The sequence below is a fragment of the Mauremys reevesii genome, linkage group 21 (genome assembly GCF_016161935.1).
Source record: "Mauremys reevesii isolate NIE-2019 linkage group 21, ASM1616193v1, whole genome shotgun sequence".
In the NCBI taxonomy this organism is placed as follows: Eukaryota; Metazoa; Chordata; order Testudines; family Geoemydidae; genus Mauremys; species Mauremys reevesii.
In genome coordinates, this window is record NC_052643.1 from 16,498,474 (window position 1) to 16,523,835 (window position 25,362).

A 25,362-nucleotide genomic window follows, 5' to 3' on the forward strand; every position below is an offset into this window, starting at 1 on the left:
TCTTGAAGTAGATGGTTTTGCAGCATTTCCTAAACATGATCAGATTGTGGATTCTCCTGCTCACCTCTTGTTCCAGATCACAGTTCCGTAAACGGGCTCCTCTCGTATTGTTTTGAGCCCACAGCAAAGCTACTTCCCTAGGGGCCCTCAATCAGCTATTCTGATGGGGAAAGCCAGGGGAGGAGAGCAAGCTAGGAGACGTAGGCGTAGCTAATACAGAGTTCCCCCATTTCGAAGGAGCTGAATGCCACTCACCTGCCCCCAGGACTAGAGCAAGCTATGCAGCCAGAGCTCCAGAGAGTTTGCTCTTTAAAGGGAATTCATTACTGCTTTTAAAGTAACCACACCAGGAAAAAGTTACTGTGATCTGAGGACACTCGCTTGCTACCTAAACAGCAGAGCCAGCGGCTACTCAAGCCACAGGTGGATTGACACACGCTGTGTGCTGTGAAAGGTGCATGGCAGGGTGGGCAGGACCCGGGTTACATCACTCGGCACCCTGAGCACTGCTGAAGCATCGTTTTCTCTATGCATCCAGAGACCCTTCCCCCTTCACAGCATTCCTCCTTGCATTATGGTTCCGCGACAGGCCTTGCTTGCACCGTGGCCATTGGGACACCCACACCTGCATAGGGGCACTTTGGGAAAGAGACTCAACCACCCCACCACTCGGCAGGTCATCGCTGGTGTTCGACCAGACCTCGCCTTACGAGTCGGTACTGGCTATCACATGGCAGAGTTGCCAGGAGTCTGTGTGGATACCAGAGGAACCTGAAGGAATCCAAACAGCCGCTGTAATGGATACAGATCTCAGAGTCAACAACTACCAGACTGCTTTACTGCCCACCCCCTGGTACCGAGCCTCAGTCCCCAGCCCCTGTGAATAAGGCTCATAAGAGGAGACAAAAGGGTCCAGGCCAACCCTCTCCACAGCTCTGCTCTGACAATCTGACGTTCCAATAGACCAGTCTGTAGTGAAAGTGGTTTTCCAGGCTGCTTCATATTCCACTGTACCCTTGCAATGCTATTGAAAATATCTGTGCGGCAGCAACCTTCACGCAGTCCCTTGACTGCTGACCCAGAAGGCTGCCTTTTTGCCGTGTGCCTTCCATGCGCATACAAGCGGGTACTGAGCATGTTGCCTCATGCCTAATCCGCGGGAGAGCTGTACGTGTTCAGCACAGCAAGACAAGGACGAGGATCAAAACCTTCTTTGTTTGCCACCCAGATGACTACATACACAGTCTGACAAGTCAGCAGCCAACGGGCTCGTGAGTTTTACTGGAGATGAAGTGGGAGCACTCCTCTACTAAAGCACTGCTCATTAAAACAAAGAGCCCCCTACCCTTCCCCCCAAAAAATGTCTGAGTCGTATAGTTCTGGGGAACAAGGGGCAGGGATGCCAGGATGGCCAAGGGAAAAATGCCACCTTCCATTGCCACAAGCCTGGGGTTTAAAATAACCTACCGAGAGACATGACAGTATCCATGAATCCTGACCTTAATGGGGCTTCATGTAAATCAAGAGCATCCAGGTTATGCTCCAGAGCTTCAGACTACTGTGATGCAGAAGAGAAAGCGCTAGGTCTGACCTTTCTATCCCACTTTAGAGAGGTAAAAAAATATTCTGGCTACAGCAAGAGAGCAACGCTGCCCACTCACTGTGTGTGCACAACTCCTCGGTCAAGCTAGCCTGGAACGTTGCAATCACCTCTGCAGCACCTTCTAACCTCTGGCCCATGTGATGCAGATGTTCCTATGGCACTGGAAAGAAAGCCAGCTGTACTAAACAGGCAGGCGTAACCAATGGGCTAACTTGGAGGTGCTCAAGGTACTTCTGCGCTGTGGACGGGGGCAGGGGGAGGTAGGGTGACCAGATAGCAAGTGTGAACAACTGGGACAGGGGTGGGGGAGTAATAGGAGCCTTATAAAAGAAAGACCCAAAAATCAGGACTGTTCCTATAAAATCAGGACATCTGGTGACCCTAAGGGGAGGAGCAAGGAAGGACCAACTGGGGCAGTTTTAGCATAGCAACCAACAGCTTTTTTAAAAGCAATGCTGTATTTTCCAAAGGAGGTTGTCTCCTCAGACCAAGTTTATTTGCCCTTGGGGCACATTACCTGCCTTAAAGAAATGCAGAGTCCACTTCCCCCAATCCCAATAAGCCAAGCAATGTAGGCAATCTCCTACTGCCAGGCTATGAACTTGCACTTTTCCTCCCTGTTCCCTCCCTCCTTCCCACAGCTGACATGGGTTAGCTGAAATGAAACTTTATGATTACTAGGCCATACTAGGCCAAGCACTTGGGGGGTTTCTGTTTGTTGCTAAACAGTAGAAAGGAAAAATCTGCATTTCCAGTTGTATTAATGTTTTTAAAAAATTCCAAAACTTGTATCTTTAATATAGAAGGCATCTGAAAACAATAACAATCCACTCTCTCAAAAGTCAGCCTGATTTGCTGTCTCTTTCCTTCTCTCCAGCACCCAGAAAGGCTTTTATTTCTGTAATTTGTCAAGGAACCAGCCTGTAACTATGCAGGATCTATCACTATGGAGACCTGCAGTGTCTAACATTTATCCAGCAGGTCAGAGTGCCCGCAGTTCATTTTCACTCTACTTAGAGGTAGTGGGGTGTGTAAGAAGGAGGTGGAAAGAGAAACAGGCTGAGAAACCCTTTCCAAAAATTGGTTACAACTGCCTGGTCTTTCAAACTTAGTGCATGTTTGAGCAAGACCCACATGGACTGAGAACAGTCAATGGAGCTACACTGGCGCGGATCAGATTGAGGCCCGAGTTATCTGAGCCACAAGTTTCAAGTGCCAACACTTCCCCACTCTAAAGTTATAGGGTTAAAAATAAAACCTACCTGGAACCCAAGAGGGAGAATCTACAGTAGTGTCCCTAGACGTCAATGCAACACTGAGGCAAGCATTCAATAAAAAACCCTGCAAAGAAGCACGGCCGCAACTTCTGTTTAAAACGTGTGCCACAGCAATTGCCAAACATGTGCCCCTGACACTCCGAGGCGCATTTCTTACGAACAACACTGCAGCTGGAGGACAGGGGTGTAATAATCAGACCCTCTCCCAAGCTATTCAAACAGACAGTCTGTCTCGGCACAGAGAGCACTGAAAGCAACTCGATTTCGGAAAAGCCATTACCTGTTAGCAGAAAAGCAGGTGCATCTCCACGAACGTGCCTAGGCATAGACAGCTTCTCTGGAGCACAGCATCCCAAAGGTCTGCAAGGAAAATCCAAAGGCTTCCTTGCCACCCAGTAACGTGCGTCCGAATAGGCAGCTGGGAGGTTAAGATTCATGCTACATCCTTCCACTCCCCTCCCCAAGATGTATTCCCACCCCCTCCAAAGACTACAGCTGCCACATCTAAAAAGGCGGCTGTTAAAATAGATCTGGCTTCTCAAGAGCTGCCACAGGAGAAACTGACAGTATCTGGAGAGTCCAGGCTGGGGGGTAGGGGTGGGAAGGCACGAAAAGGGGTTTGAATTCCCAGAAAGATTCAACATGAAGTCTCCATGTTTGGCTCAACAGGAAGAGGGTGAACTAAGCACCGAGGATCCTAGGTTCTTCTGTTCGCTGCTATTTTAGTGCGCTGGAAGCCTGCAGTCTGCCTCCCTCTCCGTACCAGCAGTCGAGAAGCTGAATGGTGTGGAGGCGGGGAGGAAGGGGGAGAAAGGTTCCCACAGAGAGAAACTGCTGCTGCAGTTTTGTTTCAATTCTCAGAATGGCATTGTTCTGGGCACACGTTGGTGCTGAACTGGAAACCAGGAGCACCCCCAGCCCCACACGTCAGTACAAAAAAGCCCCTTCCCCGTCTCCAAGAAAAGAGAAACTGACCCACTTTGTTAAATGAAACCAGGTGGCAAGCTTCCCCGAATGGTCCAGCTACGCACAGAAAGGAATGCCGGAGACTTAACACCAGTCCACACTCCCCACAGCAGGAACAGCAAACTCCTTTGGGGTTTCATCATTCATGCCCGTCACCCCAACCGGGGTATGGGCCGCCAACCACAGATCTCCAGTTTCTCCTTACACAAATTTGCTGCCTGAGCTGCTTAGCCTGGAGAAAAATCAGAGCTGTGATTGCAGAGAAATCCCTGCTCTTCATTCACCCTCAACGAGGCTTAAAATACAGCACAAAGCCTCCCTCTTCCCTGGCTGTCATCTGGCACAGCCCCCGAGAGCTGTGACTTGAACTTAAAGGGACAGTGCTTACTCGCCCAGACTGAAGGCACATGTAATCCATTTGCCGTTATCTTCGCTGGGTGCAGCACTCAGCCAGCCAAGTGCAAGGCATTAGATTAGGGGCCGAATGCCGTTGGGTACGCTCACACCGGTATTATAGATATCACCCAACAGCGTGCTAGAAACTCCCCTGGTGCATGATGACTCAGGAACTTTAGGTTCTACTCCTACCTCTGCCACTGACTTGCTAGACATCCAGAACAAGTCACTTAACTCTTCTATGCTTCAGTTTCTCTGTATAAGGAGGTTAATGATCCTCCCCCACCTTTGTGAAGTGCTTCTAAATCTACAGGTGAAGAGCACTAAGTGTCAAATATTATTCTAGGAACACAAAATAAGATCTCTGCCACAAGGAGTTTACAATCTATTCTAAAGAGATAATGTAGAAAGAAAAGGTTGGGGAACGGGATGCAGCAAGCAGCAGAGTGACAGAGCAGGGAAGTTTAATACACATCTTCCTAGCACTGGTTTTTGCTCAGAGGTTTGCTTGGGTTTTATTTATTTTTTTAGGAAATTTCTAACAATTTTGTTCACATACCATTGCAAGGCCTAAGATTGAAATGGGACTAAAATGAGCAGGATTGGGCCCAAAGATTCCCACCACAGGGTGAATCCTGGCCCCACTGAAGGCAGTGAGGGTTTAAACACTGTCTACATTGAAATCAGGATTTCACTCATGGTCTATAAATGTCCTACCAGGGGAATTAAAATATCAAGGCTACAAGAGAGTGAAAACATTTGCGGGAAGAAATTTAACACTTGAAGTACAGTACTGCTTAGAGGCTCCAGCTCTTAGGCACCCTTTGTGCCAGGCACTGTACAAACACCTGTTAAGGGAGTCCCTGCCCTGAAGAGCTCAGACAGAGGGAGTCCTGTGATCTCCACTTTACAAATGGGAAACTGAGGCAGTGAGATTAAACAATGTGCCCAAGTCGCACAGGGAGTCCGTGGCAGAGCTAGGAATGAAAAACGCAGATTTCCTGAGTCCCAGTCCAGTGTCATAAGCACGAGAGCATCCTTCCTCTCTTTATTCAATGTCCTCACATTACCAAAACATGCGAAAGACTTAGCAACTACACTCCTGCTGAAAGGAGGAAGTGCCATGTCATGGATAGGACAAGAGAACGAAGCCAGGACTCACTTCTATTCTTGATTCTGCTTAGCAGAGATTGTGACAGTCACCCTTTGCCACATCAACTTTGGGCCTCAGTTTCCCCACCTGAAACAAAGGTAAGACAGACCTGCCTCACCAGGTTGTTTTGAGACTTAAAAGCACTAGACTCTTTACAAATACCAAGTGCCTCTGACAGGACGGGGTAGGACCCCTTCTGACTCCCCCCACCACACACACGAATCTCTCTTCTGGTGTAACTATTCTTAGCAACAGCACAATGAAGATAAACCACTACCACCACTTGCTCATAGAGTATGTTCACTCTGCAGCTGGGAGCATGCGTCCCAGTGCAGGTAGAGAGACATGCGGTAGCTCTGGTTGAGCTAGCACGCTGCAAAATAGCCATGTTGCTGGGGGTACCCTGGACAGCAGCTCGGGCTAGTCACTTAAGCATAAACCTGCCTGGACTCACTGAATACATACTCAGGCAACTAGCCCAAGCTGCCACCCATGCTACTCCCAGCTGCATGGCTATTTTTGGAACACAAGCGCATGTCTGTCCACCCACACTGGGATGCGAGTTCCCAGCTGCAGTACCCATGTATCGGACCCACATATCGCTAGGAAGTTTCTGCTCAATAAAAATGAAACTTTTGGTCCAAAGTAGCTAAAACTTCAACAATGCTTTAACCGGGAGTGGCTAATGACGTTCTCATAGTAACGCCCTGTGTTGCTGCAGCGCCTTCCATCGGAGCCCCTTGAGGAATGCAGACGCAAGGAAGAAAACTGAATGTCAACATCCTCAGCATTGCCGCAAAGCGGGTAAAAATTGTTATTCAAGTTTATTACAGAAGTGCCTTGAGGCCTCCCACTGGAACTGGACCCCATTTTGCTAGGCCCCATACAAATATAGCAAGAGTCACCCCCACTACATAAACAGGGAAACTGAGGCACACAGCAGTTAGACAACTGGCTGAGCTCACAAAGCAAATAAGTGGCAGAACTGGGATGTAAACCCCAATCTTACCACTGTCAGTCCTATACCATAGACTGTTCTCCCTCCCAGGTACACATTGGGAACGTAGAAGGGTGGCAGTCACAGAACTCAAGCCGATGCAGCTGTGATGCTTTTATTGATGAGGAGCAGAAAGCTTTGCAAGGATTTTGAGGATGAGGTGTGAATAATGGCCCTATTTAAAACAAAAACAACAACAAAAAAACCAGTATTTGCAAGTAGCTGTAATCTCATTAACTGAATGCAGATATCCAAAGGGATCATTGAAATGGACGACAGTCCCTTTGGATCAGAGATAAGTGCTTAACAGGCAGAACAGAGAGGCGGTTACTCAAGCTGTGCATTTTGGTAGCAGATAAGAAAAGAGGATTTGTGCTTCACCTTGGTCCTCAGCATCTCTGCCCATGCAACACTACCACATAAACAGTACCCAAGCCTTGTGGTCAGAGAGACGCTGACATAAAATGACTGCAGGCCAATTAGCTCCCTCAAAACAAAATGCCACTCGCTTTGTCCTTTCCTGTTCCTGCTGTAGCTCAGGCCAGTCTCACATAATTGCTTGGCAGCAGGAGCTGGTGCTTATGAAAAACCAAGTATCATGAGATTCATGCTGAAATCATGAAACTGAAAACACTGCAAGCGTTCGCACTGCAACTGGCACTAATTAGTTCTCTTGTTGGCAGTTTCAGCAGAGATCTACTGACTGTACAGGGTGTGGAGTCGGAAATCCTTTCCGATCCCCCCCGAGGCTGTCCTTCCAGGGAATGGGGAGTTCACATCATCTTATATCTGTCCCGAGGATGTCCCCAAGGTTGGCAAAATGGCACCTTTCCCCCAATGCTAAACCTCACAGAGACCGTGAGAGCTGCACTCTGTATGCCAAGTCCCTACATGGCACTTTTAAAATGAGGAAGGAGACAAGCCTTGGCAGGCCTTTAAAATAGATCCCCAAGCTCCAATAAAGGACTGAAGCACACATCCCCTCCTCAGTGAGCATGGAAAGGAACTGGATTCCTATGCTACTGTGGCACCCTCTTGTCAGAAATGCTGCTCCACCGCCCAGTTACATTTGGGTTGAAGTGAGACATGAAAAAAAATGCAGAGACAGAGGGAAGGAAATGATGCAGCTTCGCCTCCTGAAGAAACATCTCTGCAGAGCAGGAAGGAGGGAAGCAGTAGGGTCTAGCAGAGTGGGAAGCAGGAGACTGGGGTTCTTCCGGTGAGTGTAAGTGCACAGTCCAGGGGGTGAGCCAGAGATGCACACTGTGGGACAGAGAGAGAAAGGCAGAGACTTTTTTCTATTCTCAGTTTTGTTCCACGTTAGAAGAAAATGTCTCTTCTGTAATTCTTTAGCACGGTCATATGACATTCCCCCAGACAGTCATGGACTTGCCATGAAATCTTGAGCGTGTCATTTAGCTTCTCTCAGGCTAACCCTGCTCACACGAGCAGGTCTCTCTAGATCTCAGCTTCTCCATCTGTAAAATGGGGACAACACTCCCATAGCTCAGCTGCCTGGGGATCCTCTGGTGAAAGGTGAAAGTTATCATCTACCTCTGGCAAAGGCCTAAGTTATTTGACCCAAGCAGGCTGTTGAGCCGTTAGCAAGTCTCAGCATTAGCTTCTAGATTAAGCTCAGGTCACATGTTTACACACCAGTTTCCTTGCCTTCGGTAAGGACTCAGGCCCTGAGGCAGCAAAGTGCTAAGCACGTGCTTACGTCCCATTGACAATTCATCAACTCCCAGGCCAGAAGGGCCCACTGTGATCATCTCATCAGACCTCCTGTGTCACAAGGCCATAGAATTTCTGCGAAATAAGCAGAATCTGTTCGAAAAACATCCAGCCTCGACTGAAAAATGGTCGTTGATGGAAAATCCACCATGACCCTTGGGAAGTTCTTCCAATGGTTAATAGGTCTGAACATTAAAGATTTACTCTTCCTTTCCCATGGCGCCTAATGCTCCCTCTCTACCCAACACGAACACACGTGTCACTCTAACAGTGGACATGCACTAAGGATCCATACAGTGCATGGATTTCACATTCTAGGCTATCAGCATGATGAGTGGGGCATGAGCTCCCCTTGAAGGGCCATCTCCTCTGGCTTTTACCACTTCCTGTATCCTTGAGCTGGCTCCCCATTTTGGGCTTACTGTCTGGTCTTCTCATCACCTCCAAAGCTTTTTACACCAGGGGTCGGCAGCCTTTCAGCAGTGCTGTGCCGAGTCTTCATTTATCACTCCGATTTAAGGTTTCGCGTGCCAGTAATAGATTTTAATGTTTTTAGAAGGTCTCTTTCTATAAGTATATAATATATTACATACAACAATAGTTTAGTTAAGTAAATAAGGTTTTTAAAATGTTTAAGAAGCTTAATTTAAAATTAAATTAAAATGCAGAGCCCCCGGACCGGTGGCCAGGACCCAGGCAATGTGAGTGCCACTGAAAATCAGCTTGCGTGCCGCCTTCGGCACCTGTGCCTTAGGTTGCCTACCCCTGCTTTACACCATCCCTCTTGACTCATCTCTGCCCTTCTCCTCATCCCAGGCTTCCTGCTTTTCACCCAAACTTCTGCTTTTTTAGGATTTCACACCTACTCCCATTGAAAGGTGGCCAGAACTCCCACTGACTTAAATGGGTCCAGGATTAGAGCCTTTATCATCTCCCCCACTCTTGACCTCACGCCCCCACTTGCTTTCAATGTCAAAGCCAACCTCCCTCCCTCTCCTCCTCTAGCACAGCTCTTTCGCCACATCTTCAGGGAACAAATGTTTTCACGCTGCTCCATACCAGACTTTGGGGCTTAGCATCGCCTGTTGTAAAACCACTTTGCACATCTACAGTGCCAAAAAATAATAATTATACCTACACGTAACAGAATCATTCATTGTGATTTAAATGTGTTTACTGTGGGTGGGAGGGGGGAGCCTGTGATTAATATGCCAATCATTCGCCACACAATAATTAGCAAATTACACTCAGAATTATCTAAAAATCCTCAAGCACACAACAACTGATTTTGCAAGGACTTCCTTCGCTCTCTCTCTCATATCCAAATGCAGCCCTGGCACAGCCTCCGGACTCACGGTCTATTTTACACAGGGGCACAAAAGGCACCCATGAAAAATATGAACTGGCATCTGAACGAGAACCATTTATGGGCAAAAGCCGGTGTTACAGTCATGACTATATTTGGGATTCAGCCGCGAGAATCTGCAAGAGTCCAAACCTCATCCATGAATCAAATCCACAAGCGTTGCAATTCACTAAACTAAACCCAGGTGGAGATAAAACACTCGACTGAACACAATTTCTCCACAGCCTTGGTTTGGACTAGACCAAATCTACTGAGCTTCAGCCCTATTTATTTGTTCAGGGGGAAGGGCAAGGCAGGATGAGACTTGAGGTGCATGAAAGGTGGTGACACCATATTCCAGGGTGGATAAAAATCAATTAAAAATTTGAATTTTTTATTTAAAATCCGACTTTTTTGATAAAATGCTTTTTGAGGAAAAAACCTATCTAAAAATTAGTTTTAATTAAGATATCTTTGAGCTATAACATATCTCATCATGGAATAACGATTATAAATTCTAATTCTATAGTCTGAGAATATAGTCATGTAATGTTTAAGAAAAGTTTTGTAAATGAGTTCCAACAGTTGGATTAGGCACCCAATCTTATGGGGTTCCAGGGGTTTCTGTATAGATTATTTGGGTTAATCTTTCTATCGACTCAATGGGACTCAGTGCTCAGTCCAGAAGATACCATCAAAGATGTTTAGTTTTGCAGTTCTCAAACTGTGGATTATGTCTCTAGATATAACATGCTTGTTATTTCAAACCACCATTTTTGCTGTTATTTAAAAAAAAATTCATTTAACTATTTTAGTTAAAAACAAACAAAAACAAACTTGATTTTAAAAAGCTTGACTGTTTAACTAAATTCAAAAATTCATATGATTGTTTTGTTAAAATATTGTTTGCTGTTGAAGAAAAAAATCCATAATACATAACATTGTTGTTTTAGTTAAATAAAACAATTTAAATGTTTGCCTGGTGATGTTCTCCTCCTATTACAGCCTGGCAAGAAAATTCTCCAAATACTAATGATTAGCCTGTTGAACGGGAGGTACTTCACCTCCCAGTGACTTCACAAATATCTGCTTCAATTATCTTTGGTAAATGGAATAACCAAAGAATGATTCATTTTCTGATATAGCTGTAAAACTAATCAGAAAAGTTTTCAAAATCACTTTAAAAATGTATAGCATGTACCTTCTAAAAATGAAACTACATCTCTCTGAGTTGTAGAGAATATGTATTAAAAGGTTATAACAGCCAACAAGAATGCACTTTTATATAGAAATCCATGATTAAATCGAGTCTTCCTGACTAGTGATTTAAATCAAATCCACCCTGCTATATTCTTTTCGGTTCAACATGGGGTGAGATCTGCTGCTGATCTGCTGTTTTTGAATGAATTGTATTTTTAAATCATCAAAGTGCCTCATGCCCAAGGTAGGTGCTTTAATAGCTAAATAAAAATCAAAGCAGAGTGCTCACACAATGGGCCTGCAGAGGAGGTCGGCTCATCGCAAATATCACTAACTGAGAAGTGACAGGTTCCGTGTCTCGTTGCCAAGCCATCAAACCCCACACCACCTACCTCCGGTCTGAAGCAGACCATTTGTTTATGCTTTGTACCTCATCACTGACAGGGATGTTTTTCCTACACCATTAGAATTGCTGTTTGGCTTAAATTTTGCAAATTGGCATCCACAAGAAAATTGCAGAAGCTCAAGCCAGGCACAGAACAAACGAGAGGGGATGATGTTTCTGTAGGTTAAATAGCAGAGTCAGCTTGGAACAAAGCCAAGTCTCAGATGACAGACTATACCCAGTACAAGCTTTTAAAAATGCTACAGCTGCCTCCCTTAAAAAAGAACAAGGACAGAGCTTTTCCATGTCACTTGTAAGCACTTTGGCTTGTTCACATGCCCTATACCTTGTCTGCTCTTAGACCTCATTTAACTATAAGTAACAAAGAGGGCATTATTAATGCACCTTTGCTCAAGGATCAGTGTCTCCTCATTTCATTATGCATAATTGTTTTGTATAGAGCAGCAACATCCTGAAATACTGGAATGTTCAGAGAGAAGAGGCTAAAATTAACTCAGCCAGCGCTGCGTGTAAAGGCAGCACACGCTGAATGCATCTCACTGTTGTGATCAACACCTGTCCTTGACAAATGCCACCCCATTGATCCTTTCTGTGTAAACTGAATTTCACATCCATCTTTCACTGGCTTTATTCTAGTCCAAAGCGGCTATGCAGGGAAGGAGACCTTGCCTGACCCTTCAAATGCATGGAAGAGGAGCTGCTGTGACGAGATAATGACTTAATATCCCTCCCTTCACCTTGATAAAGGCATTGCTGTGGCATTATCTAAGTGCTATCAGGTTTGCTACTACTCAGTAACCTTACCATGCAAGCCTCTTTCAGAAATTTGACCCCTGCTTTGACATTTTCCCCAAACCAGCAAATAATCTCTGAGCATGTCCCAAATGTGGGAGAAGTTGGCAAAGTTAAGATACCAACTTTAAAAAGTTGGTATGTGCGTGTTGTGGTAGTGTCTAGGTAGCACCTAGAAGTTCCAACCAAGTTCAGAGCTCATTGTGCCAGGTGCTGTACAAACACATAGTAAGGGACAGTCCCTGTCCCAAAGGGACTTCAATCTTATCAGACAAAGGGGGACGTCTACACTGCAATCAGGGTGTGATTGCAACACATGTCGTGGAACTGGCTTTAATTTAGCTAGTTTGTGGACTGATAGCCGTGAAGCTGTTGCTCTGTTGTCCAAACTCCATTTCAGCATTCAGTGGGCACATGGAAAGCCCCACTGATGCCGGGGTAGAGTAGAACAGACACCTAAAATGGGTCCAAACAGCAGGTTAACCCCAAAGTTTGATTTTGCCATCAGGCTGGCATTCCAGTTTACGTAACCCTTCCGAACCCTCTCTTTGCTACCACTTACAAGATTCTGTATGCCCAAAATCCTGTGGGTAGCTGGGCCTGATCCTGAGAGGTGCTGAACACCTATAACTCTCAGACTGGGGGCTGGAGCCTCAAAACCCCTCTGCCCCACAGGGAAGTGAGGGCATTTCCTCTCCCCCCCTTTAAAAAAAAAAAAAAGGAACTCCGTTTTATTCAATGGCACATACCCTGCAGGGCAAGAATTCTAAGGTGTCAGGACTGTATCCAAAGTGCTCATTGCTAACCAAGCAGCTGGGATTTTAAGACTGTTCCAAGTCCCTTGTTTGCACAATAGCAGTAATCTGCTTTGGAGATGCATAAATGTCTCTCACTCGCCCAGATCTTATCCTCCCCACGCTTAATAAAGACTCAACTTTCCTCGCTTATCAGATGCACAAGACTCTCTGCTTGATGAGATTTCCCCCTCCTCCTGCCTGGATGCTATAGTTCCATGAACAGCCTAAAGCAACAAGACAGAGAAAAACAGAGGGTTTTACAGTATTTAGCAGCAGCCACAACAGAAAAGGAATCAGAAGTCAAAAATAAAGAAGAGACAGGCTAGCAGAGGCTGGCCTCTCTTGAGCACCCAGGCAAGGTTGACAAGTTAGAGACCTGGTTCTCTCCCTCCCCCAAGAGTGCTGAGCACCCAATAGCCACAGTGATGTCAATGGGAACTGTGGGTGCCCAGCACCTCTGGGAACGAGGCCATGCTACCTAACTGGCATGTTTGTTTGCAAGGCCTGCCCACCTGGCAAACGAGTCTACTTGTTTAAGCCCTGCTGGGGCTGGAGAAACGGGCTAATGAGGTTTTCCATCTTGGGGAGGATGCTGTTGGCCAAGAAAGGTTCCTCGCCTGAATCCTGAAGGGACAGCACAACCCGCCAAGAACCTAGGAAAACAGAGGCCTGGAAAGATGTTCTTCGTTGCTAATAGCAACCTCCATTCATCTGACCTCTTTAGAGGAGAATGGCAATTGGTGCTTTCCTGAGGTAGAAGCGAATCAACAGGAGCAGATGACAAGATTCTGTCTGATCGCATCTTGACTGAGACAGGGAGCAAGGAGAAGAAATAAAACTGGAATCAACCAAGTCCTCCAGGTCTTTCAATCGGAGCTTACAAAAGGACTGAGGCAAGTCACACAGCAGGCTCCTTCCGCGCCCTCCTGCCCCACATTATGACACCAGTCTAGCTCCCCGATAAGCACCCTGATGAGCTACAAATCAGAATGCATGGGAGGTGGGGGGGATTGCAAGCTGTCCACCCACCGAACCTTGCTTTCCACACCATCAACCCCTGCACCCCCGAAAACAAAATCTCAACCAAAAAGGCATGATCAGAGCTGTCACAAGTTGCATGGCTCTGTTCAGCACGACCCTGAAGTCTACAAGGCCTGGGGAACAGTCATTTCTGAGAAGAGGAGAAAAACAAAACAGATGAAATAGGAACAGGCAGGCAAGGGCAACGTGACCCAGTAGTTGCGGATGTATCAAGTTGGAGAATGTCTTTAAGTTACCACCACAGCAAGCCACTTCAACCGCACCATGGCCAAGGGTGGCTAGTTCCTGCATGCAGCGAAGGGAGATCAGAGGGGAAAGGAAACTGGCACATTTCAATAACCATCAGAAGAGCGCTGCCATCTCAGAACAGGCTACAGCGGTCGATTACTCCCAGAATCACTGATCAAGATGGTTCAGGTTCCCATAGGATAATAAAGGTAATAATTGGAGATAGACTAATCTCCTAGAACTGGAAGGGACCTTGAAAGGTCATCGAGTCCAGCCCCCTGCCTTCACTAGCAGGACCAATTTTTTGCCCCAGATCCCTAAGTGGCCTCCTGAAGGATTGAACTCATAACCCTGGGTTTAGCAGGCCAATGCTCAAACCACTGAGCTATCCCTCTGAATATAGCCCTCTCCAAACAAAGTGGCTGGAGACGGGTGCAGCCGCTGCAACTGCATACACGCCACTCCCGCAGGCTCTGAGACTTCTGAGGCATCAGCTGAAGCTCAGACAGAGACATGACATTGCCAATACTACCTCTGCTGCTGCCGCTGCCATATGCAGAGTGTCAGCAAGGAACATTCAGTGAACATCACAGCTCCCGGGGAATTAGTAGTGAATGCTGATCTGAAAAAAGCCACCATGCTACCAAGCGCCACAAAAGGTCACAAACTTAACTGAGCATAAAAAGTCATTGCAGACTGAACAAGGAGAGTAGGACATAGCAGGGCATTAGACTAGATGACCCTTGCGGTCCCTTCTAACCCTATGATTATATGCCGTGATCTCTCCATGTGGGAGCGGCAGCAAGAAGTGGGTACCATACCTTGGAGGTACAAAGAACCCAGTGCTCCCTGTACAGCCTATGCAAATAAGCAATAGAAACCCACCAGGTTATGGAAAATTCTCCGAACCTTGATTCCCCCCCCATCCCCTCCTCAAAAATCATGTGAAAACAAACACTGACTGCCCCAAATCAAATGTAAACAACTCTACAAAGTATTCCCTAGACCATGAGTCTGAGGTGGATGCACTGGGGAGGAGCTGCAGAAAGGGAAATGTATTGGGGTTCTGCATAAAAATGGAAACAAAATTATTACCCCAGGAAACAAAGGTGATGGTACCAAATGACAACTAGGAAAGTTATTACCTATTTGTATTGCAGCAGCACCTACAGGCCCCTAACTGATATCAGGGCTCCAAATACATGAGACAGTCCCTGCTACAACAGAAATAGACAAGATAGAAAGAGTAGGATGACAAAGAGCAGTGACATGACTCACCCAAGGTAACGCAGCAGGTCAGCGGCAGAGCTTGGAATAGAATCAGGTCACCTGACCCCCCAGGCCCGTGTCCTAGCCACAAGACCATGCTGCCTCAAGAAAGAGCTCTAGCGGTGACAGGACATGAATCCTCAACCTCCTGATTCAAAGAAACTGCCACAGAAACACAGGGACATTAGTGATGTAGAGCAGAAGGCAACAGACTGGAACAAGGGGACAGTGATCCTGCTAGCTCATTGTCAAGGTTACTCAAACATGCTCTGACTCCAATCAACATGTGATGGGTGGAAGCACTCCAACCATAACAATGCAGAATATTTACAGTAAAAAAAAGCCTCAGTAAAATCAGGGATTCCCTTCCCAATCGCTTATGCACCCACCAACAATCTGAAGCCACAGGCAAGGGATTTAGCTACCACAGTAACTGGTTGCTTGGCATCTGGGTGTGAGGATTATACCGATTAAACCCTCTTCCCTCATGCTTTCTTCACTGTCCTTCATGAGAGTAGGTGTTATCTAACTACCAGCTCTTCGGTCTTCTAAGCAACAAAGGGGCCCAATCTGAGCCAAGTAAATCCCTTCTCTAGGGATGGAGAGGCACAGACCATCTGGTGATAACTCTTAGCTGGAAGGGGGAGCGTTAAGTTGCTGGGAGGTCAAACCCAGCTCGGGCTCAGCTCCACTGAAGTCACTGGAATTGAATCTGTTTGTGTCAAGACTGAGTTTGGCTCTTAGAATTGTATACATTGAAGATGGGAAGCATCCATTGCTTCAGCTACTCTGTCCCGTGCTGGGCAGGCCCTATGCGCCCACAGTGTATTTTGGCTTTGTCTGGCCTAAAGCATCTCCAGGGAGAATATTACCAGCACTCCGCTGTGTCAGCACCCAGTGACATTCACAGCAGGGTAAGTGTAAGTGGGCTACTCTTATTAGCCCAAATGCAGACCTGGTGCTGGGCCTTTGATGGAGTTGCAGCTGCTCACTCCAGGTCTGAATTTGGCCCTCTCCCTACCACCACCAACAGGCTACATTCCCCCGCTCCTGTCCCAGTTCTGCACAGCTTGTAAGTACTGTACAAACATAAGACCTCTGGTGCGCCAGACACAGAAAGCAGCACGTGTTTCACTTGTGAGCCATTTCCAGTACGGAGCAGCAGGTGCTTTACTGAGTGAGGAATCTAGTGGGAAGCTCTTAGCTTTTCAGAGCGCTCGCCCATCTGCAATATACATTCAATTAACAGTGAAGTACATAAATTCACTCCCTGAGGGACAACTGAAAGCCACCCACCAAGAATGAAGCCAGAGAGAAGAGAAACCAAAACCAAACAGCACCCGACTCCAGCAGCCCTGGACTCTGGGGAAACGGTCACAGGGAGCCAATGCCACAGATGGGAGATCATCCGTTGGGCAAGACCTGCCGAGGAGCCGTTCCACCCCATGGAAGGGGAGTGACATTTACACTCCTTGCCCTGGCTGTATTCATACCCTCTCTCCTTCACCCTATGGAACTGGGACTGAGAGGTATTGAGATTGGACTGGGTGCAACCCCTCGTCAATCATTTGGGGATCACAACATTAACCACAAATCTTGATTTGTTTCTCCCCCTTCTGGCTGAGGTGTCTGAGTGGGAATATCACGGGCTGGTCTACAGACCTCGCAGAGGGCCTCAGAAGAAGCTCTGATACACATTCCCACCTAGCTTCTAGCCAGTCATTTATTTCTCATGCGGATTGTGTGTAGTACAACCAGGAGGATTACAATCAGCAGATTAATATGCTGTACAAGCCCATTCATTCCCCCTGAAGTCACTGCAACATCTGTTGGAAACAAATCCAAGGAGCAACCTCATCAGCCCTGGGATCATCATGAGTGACACTAGGGGACCAACAGGACTCAGCCCCTTCCCACAACACTGAGCAGCAGCAAGACACCAAGCACTTTGCTGGTCCTAATTCTGCTCTTGCACTGAGTCAGGCAGCGGTTTCATTCTAATGGAGTTGCTCTGGATCTACATCAGTGCAAGATCAGAACCAGTCCCACCACCGCTGAAGTGGGACTGTGCTCTTACTGTACCCATCCTGCCTCCTCTAGGCATCCTGCTACACCTCGTCCCACCATCTAACCCTGCCCGTCAGTTAACGATAACCAGCATCAAGCATTTCTAGTTCCTGGGGGATCAGCTTTCAGGTCTCCCCTGTTGGTTATCATAGGGTGACTGCTTTAACGGCCTCTCCTCTTCCCCTCACTTCTAAAGTTTCTTCATTCGTTCCGGCCAGGCCCAGGGCCAGGCCAAGCAAGCTTTGATAAGCTCAGAGCACGATCGATGTCCCAACTCTGGGCTCTCTCCCACAAGCGCATGGCTCAGAATTAACACCACGTACGGTTCCCAGTTGCACTTAGAAGATACATTGCGGGCAGGGGTTCTACAGGAACCAGCCCAGCGGATGCAGAGAACGCACACAGGAGTCAGGTCCTCTGAGGCAGAACACGCAAGCTGGGATTCCAAAGAAAGCCGAGGACTGACTCTTATCTGTACTCCCACGTCCCACCCCACAAACTCTTCTTTTAACAGCCAGACACTCCCCCCAGCTCCCTCCCCGAAGGGGGAGTCTGAAGAGTCAACTGCACAATTATTCCTTCTCCCCCAGATGGCACCTGTCCTTAACCCAACCCACACAAGCCATAAGTTTCCACGGGGCCCCTCAGCCAGCGTGATGCAATGGCACCATCTGTGGAAACACTGACACAGCCCCACACGCGAGAGAGAGGCAGGAGCAGAACAAGCTCTGCCCTGATGGAGGAAGGGACCAGGACCGAATAAAGATCCTGCAAGGGAGAAGCTGCCATGAACCAACTGCCCCCGGCTTTCCCACCCCTTCTCCCGCTGCTGCCCCCGGCCTTCCCACCCCCCCTGTCCCCGCTCCTGCCCCTACCCCCACCCCTGCTCCTGCCCCTTGCGGGAGCTCTCCCAGCCCCCGCCCGCTGACCTGGCCAAACTTGCTACAAAGTTTCTGCGGCGAGGAAGCGCCTTGCGCAGGGAGACGCTGCTGGGGCAGCCCCGGCCTCCAGCCGCCGCCGCGTCTCCTCCCCACTGAGGCACCAGCTCCCTTCGCAGGGGTTTCACTTTCTACCGACGGGCCGCCCGGGGCCCAAAGGATTGTGGGAGTCGTAGTTCTCTCCCCCCCCCAGCACGGGGCCTGCAGACAGGCCGGGACTACAGCGCCCAAGCTGCCGTCTGCCCCGAGGCTCGTCGGGGGGGGGGCTGCTCGCTTCCAGCCCCGCGCCTCCAGCTGCCGCTTGGTTGGGTGCAAAGGATCCAGAGCAGCAGGCAAAGCGCCACCTCCTGACTCTTCCCAGGGAAATACAGGCGGGTGCAGGCAATGCTCACGGGAGCCGGGCTCCAGCTGCGAAGCTGGCACCCGGAGCTGGAGTTTCCTGAACTTTGGGGGTACTCGGGTGTGGGGTTTTCCCGCTCCTGCAAAGCGAAGAGGTCTCCGCTACAAAGTTTGGATCTGGGAGCTGGTGCAGCCGCGCCAGGGGAGGTGATGAGGTGCACCTGTGCTGCAGTCACTTTTTTTTAAAAGCCAGATTTTGCTTGTTGTGTTTTCCATTATGTCTTCTCTTCCTTGTGGAGGGTTTTTGAAACACCCCCACCACAGAGATTTTGCATGTTGAGGAATATAGTAGCCCCTCACTTTCTGGGAACATTACACAACATCACAGCGCCAAGGCTCAGTTGGTTGTTCTGTTCCATTGGCTAGTGTGACGGGGGCTGCTGATTAGTAATCCTGGCTTCTATTGCCGGTTCTCGTACTGACCTACAAGTAATTTAACCCCACTGTGCCTCTTTCTTCCTCTTAAACAGAGGATAATATGGCCCGAGTTTCAGATCTGGATACATAAAGTTAGGTCTTCTAACTCCATATTTAGGCATCTAAATAAAAGATTAAAGAGGTGCTGAGCACACACAAACGCCACTGATATTTTCACAGAATTTTTTCATTTCGTTTGAATTTTTTTCCAACCAAAAAACCCTTGATTGAGGGTTTTTTTTTAGATTGTGTGTTTCACTTTTTCATTTGAAAATTTTTTTTCAGAGGAAGTTAAACATTTTTCCCCGTAAATCTGCTACAACACCAACTGGTATTTTTCAACCAGCTGCAATTGATTTGTAAAGCACATTGGGATCTTTGAACGGTGCTATAGAGGTTAGAACAGTTATAGTTGTAACGTAGAGGTAGTGACTGCAGCAAAAAAATCAATCTTTTGTCAATAAATACTCACATTTTGATATGAATTAGTTTCTTTTATGTTCCCTTTCAGTGAATATCCCTAGGAGTGGGTTTTACAATCACTAATGCTTATAAAAAAAAACCCTCATTCTACACACCTATATTCATACCCAATCACCTAGAGTAAGTCCTGCTTTTGCCTTCTGGTATTGCTTTTTAAATAAATTAGACTAGGATCAAGTATCCTGTGGCTCTATCAACTCATTTTCTCTGCCAATGAGGAAATCAGCCACAGGGGGAACCCATCCTCTCCTGCCCCCTCAGAAGTTGTGATATGATGATTCTTGTGCAGGACTCAGCTTTACCTGCATAGAGCAGCTTTGAGAAGGTGATCTTATTGCCTGATGTGACAGTGAAATTACTAGCCACGATGCCAAGCCTCAAAGGTAGGAAGAAACGTTACCCTTGCTTTGATCTATTTTCTTTATCTTTTATGACGTGCACAGTGCATCTTTGCTCTATTTTATGCTAACAGCTTGATAGGGCTGCAGTTTTGGAACAAGATAGAGCAAAGATTATTAAATGTTTGAAGAAACTGATTGGCCCAAGCTGTCCATCTGTCACAGGTGAGATACAAATCCAGGAGGGAGGTTGCAACCAATTATCAGAGCACACATCCTAAGTGGGCATCCTAACCACTGGGCTACATCTGGCTCAGTGCCTACTGGAGTGCAGTGTGATAGTCATTGGTGGAGGAGGAGAGAAACAAGCACCTTACAGAGTCTGCAGCCTAGTGGTGAGGCTACCTAGCGGGGAGATGGAAGACCTGGGATCCAGTCCCCCTGCTCCAATCATGATTTCATTATGTATCCACAGTGGAACAGCTTAAATAGGATAGATGGAGGGTGCACTTCCCTCCCATCGGAATTTCCCATACTCCAGTGGTTACAGCACTCTCCTTGAGGTGGAGTAGACACCCTCCCCCATTCAAATCCTTTCTCCTAGCCTGGCAGAAGGCGGGGAGGGGGGCATTGAACCAGGGTGTCCCACTAACACTGGACTAAAAGTTATAAGGTCAGTTGCACTTTCCCCTCCTTTGGCCAGCCTTTGAATGGGACCCAGTCTGGTAGGTGGCCTCTGAGCACACCTGTCTTTCCTGGGTTTGTGACTCATCAGGGGCTTAGGTGGGAGATGGGCATCCAGACACCTAGAGGGAGGGAGCAACGTGAGCACCCAGAGGCAGAAACATAAGCGCCGAGGGAACTTTTACCTTAAAACTTAGGTGCCGAGAGAGTTTAGACACCGACTGGGTTTAGCAGGAGTTTTGTAGATTGCAGTGGAGCCTAAAGCTGGGACTTAGGTTCCTCAGCTGCTTTGTGGATCTGGACACTACCCTGTCTGTGCTTCAGCTCCCATCTGTAAAAACAGGGATAACAGCACAGCTCTGCCTCACAGGGGTGTTGTGAGGATACATACTTTAAAGACTGAAGTGCTTTGAGAGATCTGCTGACAAGAGTGAAGGGAGGAAGGTATTCTTATTTAAATATATTGGAAAGATGCTGCTGCCATTGAAACTGATGGCAAATCTCCCATTGCTTTCAGTGGTGGCGGTATTGTACCCTTCCCAATTTCTCCCCCACCCATCCAAAGAAGAATGAACATGGTAGAAATGACTGCTTGTTTGCCCTGGAAGACAAAATGCTAGTGAAGAAGCATGAACTGTTGCAATATTTACATTCTGGAGAAAGTCAAACCATAATTTCAAGTCAATTCACAGGTGTGCGAGGCCATTCGCCAGCTCCCTCTCTGTGGTAGATGGTAGTGAGCCTAATGCAACCCTGGAGGACCTGAGATAATGAGTTAAACCATTATAATGTTTGGGGAGTTTGTATTATGAGGGAAATGAATGGGAAAAGCCAGAGTGTTTGCTGGGTCACGTGGTAAAATTAACAGCATCGTTTTTCAAGCTGAAGTGTGAATATTTGCCGAACCATAATTGTGTTTATTGGGTCATATGTTACTGCTCAGGATAAAAGGAGAAATGAATTATGGTTGACACTGCCTAGTTGCCTCTGCCCTAGTATTCAAGTTGCAGAGGAGGAATTACGCAGAGGCAGGGCTAAGTGATAATACAGGCTTGTGGTAGGTCTGTTTGGCCTGGGACAGACTCGTGATACACGTCTCCCATTCAGAAGGGCCCTGGATAACAGCAGGCTTCCTCTGTTACTGGAAGACAGGGCTGTAACTAGCCATGTGAAATTTGGATGAGTCACCGATTTCCCCTCCCCACTCACCGCACAGGGGTTGAAGCTCATCCATGGATAAGGAGCCAGTGCAAGGCCTGTGCACTGCTTAACTCCTTAAAATGCCCACAAATATTCGCACATGCTGACTGGAGCATTTGCTCTGCCACAGAGGTTCCTGTGGGACCTTGGGCAGGTCATGTAGTCTCTGTGCCTCAGTTCTCTTCCTGTAAAATGGGGATGGTAGCACTTCCCTCCCTCACAGGGGTGTGGTGGGGGTAAATACTTTAAAAGATAATGGGCCATATCAGGACCTAAGAGAGAAGGGATCAACTCAGTTCCTCTGATCTGATTTCTGTTGTGTACGTTGGTGCACGCACAATGACAGTTACAGCCCTATTTGTGGAAGATCAGGGCGGTTACTCAAAATCTTTGTGGGGGAGGGCGGGGGAAATGCCATTTTGGATAAATGGGAAATAATTATTTGTGCTTATTGGGTCAGGTTCTGGTTCTCTGTTACCTTTGGTGGCAATCCCCCCACTTGACCACTGGATGTCGCCATTACACAGAAATCCTGCTCCCAGACAAGACAGGCCAAATTCTGCAGCTTGTGCCATGGGCACACCTGCTATTTGTGCATGGAAGGGCACTGACTTCAGAGTCCATGAAGCTGTATGGGAGGAGCGGGAAAGAGAATGTAGGGTTTTAAAAGGTGATGCAACTCAGCCTCAGCATTCCTAGCTGTAGTTTTTATGCACTGCCTCTGTGCCCATGGGACCAGTCATTGTTGCACTAAGCCAAGTAGCTAGATATCCAGCTCTCCAGTCAGCATGTGCGAATATTTGTGGGCAGAAAACTGGGAGCACAAATTTGGAGGCTTTGCTTGCAGACCTGGCCCATCCCATTTTCAGAGACATTCCAAGATCCGGGTTTGGGGAAGCCACTGAGAGATTGCCGCAGTGTGTGGGCTTGTGATTTCAAACAGAGAGCCACCTGTTTTATGCCCAGATGCATATTTCCATGTGCAGTGACCCAGCTGTGCCCACAAATGCGCATTTTCCATGTTTAACATGGGAGGTTATATTTGAAAACCTGGTTCTAGGAATCCTCTCCCTTTAAAACAGCTAAGCTTGCAAATGGCAGCTTTGCATGTTTCAAACATTTCAAAGGTGTATGAAGGTTGTGATCAGAATTTTGATTGCTGCCTCCCGAGGCAGTGACCAGCACATACCCCTCATCTTGGTTAGTTTGGCAGAGTGTCCTTGTGTGTGTTGGTTTTCCAGTCTCTCTGTACTGGACATGGTAAAATATTTCAAACCGAGCCCACTTTTAAGTTACAGGAGAACATTACAAAGTAGAACTGTTCCTGAATCACAACCAGGATCCCTGAAGTTTGGATGCAGATTTGGATTTCAACTTTGAAACCAGGGCTCATCTAATAGAAACAGGCCCCAAAGCAGTTCTCTTTCCACGCCCCCACCATCCCCCATAACTGAAATACTGTGAAACTGATTTTATCCCATATCTTTATGGAAAAAGCATGATCCCAGGTTAACACACTGTTTGGTGACTTTCAGCTTTCAATGCCCAAGGGGTATGTCTGAATCCCTGAGCACCTTGGGTTTTTAATGCAAATCTCCTCCCTGTCGCATTATCAGGGAACTGCTATCTGAGTCACAGCAGATAAGTAACAGATTAGGTTTCAAACAAGCCAGGAATCACGGCAAAGCCATTAGGTGAACTATATAATAATGTCCTTAGAGATGAATGCTGGTGGGGTAGTTTGCCTAGCGGCATTCCCTTCTTTGGAGGGGATTTCTCCAAGCCGTGGCAGCACGCTGTACACGTCTCTGTCCCTGGCATCACCTTCCTAGCACTGCTTGTGTGTGGTGGAATGATTCAGCCTCCTTTTCGTTGTGACCACAAAAGGGTCATTGCAGCAGCATTGCTTCTCTCAGGGAGATGGGTATGTTCTTTCCAACATCTGACGTGCCTGTCTGACCCCTGGTGCCTCAAAGAGCCGTCCGTGCTCTGGTGCTACTTGGGAGCAAGCCACCCTTGCATGCTGTTCCGGGAAGCTTTTATGTTTTGTTCTTGTCTCTGAAAAGTCTTCCTAGCCTTTGACACTGCTCCTGACGAGCGCTGCCTGTCTCTCCTCGTGTGCCGGTGACGCGGGCAGCATTGTGGTGACGCAAAGGGGGACATCCACCCCCGTGCCCAGAGCTAGTGCAAGAATTAGGTGCCACTTAAATCCCATTATGTGGACTTAAAGGATGCCTAGACCTCATGCTGGGTCTCTGCACAGGAGTAAACTTCATCCAGAGACAGGAGGGAAGAGAGAGTGGGGGTATAAAATATTTGATTTTCTTTAACGCTCTGCAGGCAGAGCAGGAGAGCTGAAGTGTTGTCAGAGGCTCAGTCAGGAACCTCAGCACTATCACTGTTCTTTGTGCAGTGCTATGAAGATGTAAGGAGCTTTGCAGGTGTTTAGCAAATCCAAGTTCAGTGGATTTGGGGGACTGAGATCTGTGTGCATCTTCCTCTTCCTGCAGAGGCCGGCCCCCCAAAACAGGCATGAGGTGCCTCCTGAAATGAAGGGCCAGATCCATGGAGTGAGGCTGATTTACCTTGGTGAGGATCTGGCCACTGAGAATGCCCCCACCCATTCCCACAGAGAGGGAGAGGCGAGCGACGCCTGCCGCAGCTGGGGCAATCCGCAGGCTCGCATCTAGAGTTGCTGGGGTCTGATGAGTGTCGGCATTGGGCGCTTTCGCTAGTATGTGTACGGCTGGGTGTCACTGGGGCTGCTCTTGGGAGCAAGGCTCAAAGGAACTGGCCCTTAATGGAAGCCACATTCCACTGCACTAGCAGCGCCTCCCCGGTCTGAAACCATCAAAGCTCTACTCTATTTGCACAGCAACTCCTATCAACAGCACCCCCTCCCTCCCCCCAGCACTGCACACTGCAATCTCACTGTAACCTCCTAGCACGCTCACACTGCAATCTCACTGTAACCTCCTAGCACGCTCACACTGCAATCTCACTGTAACCTCCTAGCACGCTCACACTGCAATCTCACTGTAACCTCCTAGCACGCTCACACTGCAATCTCATGTAACTACCAGTAATCTGGGAGAAGCAGGCACAGCAGATGTAGTGGCTGAACATACAAGCCAGGATCCAGACTTGGGGTCAATGGTCAGTTTGTAAAAGACACCAGCAAATTGTTTGCTTTATCCTGTTTCTGCTGCAGAGAGGCTGGATGACTTCAGAAATGGCCAAGCCGTCCTCGCCCGGGGTTGCAGGATAGTTCAAATAATGAACTTTAAACAAAATATTGAATGGATTATTCCCCAGGATTGTGATCCAGGCCCCATTTGGCTTTAATGCAGGTTTGACAAACACTGTCGAATGTGCTGTTTGGAGTTTGTTACAGTTGGTGGATGGCTCGAGTATCAGCAATTATATTTGTGTTTATATTTGTGTTCCTCGGGAAGGAATTTTCCTCCAGGGTAGATTGGCAGTGGCCCTGGAGGTTTTTCGCCTTCCTCCTCCGGGGCAGGGGGCAGGGTGCTTGAAGTGGGAGTGGGTGGATGGGGCCTGCTGGCAGCAGGCTTGCAGACTAGATGATAGATATAATCCCTTCCTTCTTGAATTCTATTCTTTATATATAA

At 47.7% G+C, this 25,362-nt stretch overlaps 1 protein-coding gene and 1 long non-coding RNA gene across 4 annotated transcripts in view; one reads left to right on the top strand and one right to left on the bottom strand.

Moving 5' to 3' along the window:
- Positions 1-19,607, bottom strand: part of MIB2 (MIB E3 ubiquitin protein ligase 2) — a 94,380-nt gene extending 74,773 nt beyond the window's left edge. For 2 of the 3 annotated variants that reach the window (XM_039509047.1, XM_039509045.1), the window contains exon 1: positions 18,201-18,629. The gene's annotated coding sequence lies outside the window, so the exon portion shown is untranslated. Of the gene's footprint in view, positions 1-18,200; positions 18,630-19,497 lie in introns of those variants that run through there. The other variant, XM_039509046.1, reaches the window with a different exon arrangement.
- On the top strand, positions 18,584-21,809 carry LOC120387834. The gene is made up of 3 exons (XR_005590367.1): positions 18,584-18,755; positions 19,798-19,891; positions 21,048-21,809. It is a non-coding gene; the product is annotated as an uncharacterized LOC120387834 (long non-coding RNA).
- Positions 21,810-25,362: the final 3,553 nt, after the last annotated feature.